Raw genomic sequence first — 3,504 nt, 5'->3', positions numbered from 1 at the left:
TTCAACCAGAACACAAATATTATATGTCTCACAGTTTCAGAATGGTCATATAGGCATATTTCAATAAGAGGAACATACTATTAAATATCAAAGACCACGCAGATGAGCATTCTGATGTACTTGTTTCCTTCATGTGAAGATCTAAAAACAATGTACTCAGTTGGCCTGCAAGGTAAAAAAAAAAAAAAAGATAAACGCTGGGTACCATTACACCATTTCATGTGTGTCATCAATGAACCTAGTGCTCGAAGGTAGTGGTGCTCAGGTCAGGTCAGGTCAGGTTGTAGAGTATGCACTGGTACAGCACGTTGCGGCACCCAACACGATAAAGCACCTCGGGATCCGAGTTGGCAACGCCCCCAGACCGACATGTGGTCCAGTCCCATCCTCTGGAAACGACTGTCTATCTGCTGCAGCTAGGTGTTACGTGGGCATCCCCTTGGCCTGGTCCAGCAATGAGGATCCTGTGAGCCATTTCACCCTCGAGGAATCGCACCACATAGCTGTAGTACCTTGAGGTCCAGACTGCTCCGGTCACTGGTGGGCGAGCAAGTGATCATGGATTCTGTTAAGGATGGCCCTAGCAAGAACCTTACCTGGCACTGAGAGCAGTGCTCTTCCCCTGTAGTTGGCACATTTGGTGCGATCATGCTTCCCTTCCCAGATAGGGACAAAAAGCCACATTTTCCAGTCAGTTGGGATGAAATGGAATCTCAAATGGAAGCAGAGATTGCTTGCAATGCCAGGACAACAGCCTTACCACCAGCTTGGAGTTGTTCACCCCAGATACCACAGATCCCTGTGGCCTATGCTATCCTCAGCTGATTTACCACCTGTGCAATCTCAGTGAGATTGGGTGGTTCACAGCTGATCAGGGGATCAGCCTCGAGAACTGTGGACCCAGAGATGTCCAGCATCCTTACCAGAGGGTCAACTTTAAACAGCTGCTCAAAGTAGCTGACCCAGAGGATCACAACATCATCCATAAGGATTGTCCTATCACCTGCCCTAACTACAACTCTCTGAGGAACAGATCTGGATGCGCGTAATGCTTTGATTCCTCTGCAAGCAGGACGTGGGTTGCTAGTTCATAGATGGTGTGTTACTTGCTCACAGATTCCTCTAACAAAGTCTCCTTATCTGCCCTCAGAACCCTCATAGCTATCCTCGTTTTCCAGTACAGACTGAAGCTGCCTTAGAGTCGTGTGCTGCAACTACTCTCGAAAACATCCAGGGTGCCCTGTGAGATGAAGCACCTCCTTCTGGATACACCAACAACCCTCAGCAACCTTCAAGGTCTTATCACACAAGGCCACCCACATCATATTATAGCAGGCAGTTGCATCCAAGTCTGCAATTTCTTCACACAAACTGCATGCAAACTCATTAGAAACAGCCTGATCCTGGAGTCAGGCCAGGACCAGCCTCATTCTCCTAGTAGGTGATAGCCTACTGGACCTAAGCTGAATCTTCAGAGTAGCAACAACAAGTCTGTGGTCAGACTTCACAACCTGGGGAATTCTGTAAGAGCCTCCAGCATTTATGTGATTAATATTGGTGGTGCAGTGAAGATGATCAAAGTACCAAGCCCACCAATGTGACTCAGAGTGCTGGAACCAGAATCCAGTGACCCGCAGACCCTGACATTATGCAAAGTCAAGAAATATGCAGCCACTTTCACCATGGTCATCAGACCCATGGAAACTGACAGAGTCCTCATAGTCAGCCCTTTCAGGACCAGTGATTGCACTGGTCACCCATGACCAGAGCAGTGTCACCTCTTGGGCACCCATCGACCACCGAGTGAAATTGTGAATAAAATGCCTCCCTCACTGCGATATTACTCACTGTAATAGGAGCATGCACTGAGATGACAAACAAAACACCCAGAGTGCCTTAATTGGAGTCTCGTAATTAGCTTGTTAATAGGAGTAACATTGGACACCTATGGGAGGAGCTGATCTGCCACAGCAACAGCTACTCCTTAAGTTTGGAAGATGGTCATCGTGCTCAAGAGACAAGATGTTTCACACACATACCTGGATGGGGCGTCTCATTGGGACCCATGTCCTGCCGTACAGCGGGCGAAGCCTTAGCACCACACCAGCTCCAATCGTAAACGGGCCTGACCCCACAGGTTCTCTGGCAATGGAGTTCCCAAGGTCTTTCCCCTAACCCCTTCATGATACATGCAGCCTTCATGTGGGCGGCTGCAGCAGAGCTACTCCTGCAAAGAGCAGAAAAAGAGTCCTGTCTCCTATTATGCAGCTGGGTGAGGTTTTTACGGAAGACACTGTGGTGGGAGCCTTGCTGGAGTGTCTGTCTGCTACATGGCCAAGGTGTACCAGGTGTTAGCAGAAAGAGGCAGTGCAGGCACACACTAGGTTTATGAATGAGCCCCTTCACATGGCCATGCTTGTCCTCAGCCTTAAGAACGTCACCCACTGTCAGCCAACTTGGGAAAGTTCAGTCCAGTGGCTGGAGGCATTGCTAATGGAGATGCACCTCAGCACCAAAGCACATCTGTCCAACAATAGAAAGGGTCCCACAAAACAATACAGCCATGACCAGCCAGTCACACTCTGTGATCAAATTCTGATGACTCATTTAAGGTTTAAATAGATTAAAGGAGCAACAAGTATTAGTTTAACAAGCTTTATTTGAGACACTGTCAATTGGAACATTAAAGTTCTAGATCCTAGATGCCCACCAAATGCCTCTCAAGATGTTGTGGTGTGGAGTGATGCACCAGGAAGTTTGCAATATAACCCCCATTCCTACGGTTTTGCATGAGGGGAACATTTACCTTACATTCATTTGTGTGGGTGCAACATACAAGCATCAGAAAGCAGGGCCACAAAGTCCTTACCACCACACTCACCCTTCGACTTGTCATCCTTTGAGCACTTAAGCTTTTAAACTACCCTGCTCTGTCACTGTCATCTCTATCACCCTCCAAAATCCAACCCTCTTTTCCCTTCCAAACTCTCAGCTACTTACTTATTGCCTCTACACCTTCTGTTACATGGTGACTTGTATATTCGTGTTGACCAACCTAACTGTTCAATGGCTACTGATATTCTCTCCCTGCTCAAATTGTTTTCCCACTGACCTCAAAGACCACATTCTTGATCTAGTCTGCTCATGCCTGTTGAGCATCTCGAACCCGTAGCCTTTCCTCTGTCAACCTCACCCCTACTCAGGCCCACCTGCACATCTCTCCTATTCTTCATGACCTACCATGGGTTCCCATGAAATCTCATCTCGATTCCAAATTCATCTCCTCACCTACAAGCCCCCCAATAATCTTCTCCTGCACTGTACCAGTCCCCTCTGGCCCTTAGATGTTGCTCTTCTGGCTGCCTCACTTTTCCTTCTTCTAGACTCATCTGTGTAATTCCCTTCACTATGATATGCGATTCTTCCTCTCTCTCGGTCTGTCTTCATACCTCATTTTAAATCCTTTCTGTTCTCCCAGACTTTATAGTTCTCTCTACTTTTTTA

The sequence above is a fragment of the Paramormyrops kingsleyae genome, chromosome 5, assembly GCF_048594095.1.
Source record: "Paramormyrops kingsleyae isolate MSU_618 chromosome 5, PKINGS_0.4, whole genome shotgun sequence".
NCBI classification, from domain to species: domain Eukaryota; kingdom Metazoa; phylum Chordata; class Actinopteri; order Osteoglossiformes; family Mormyridae; genus Paramormyrops; species Paramormyrops kingsleyae.
Note: the sequence above shows the minus strand (reverse complement) of the source record.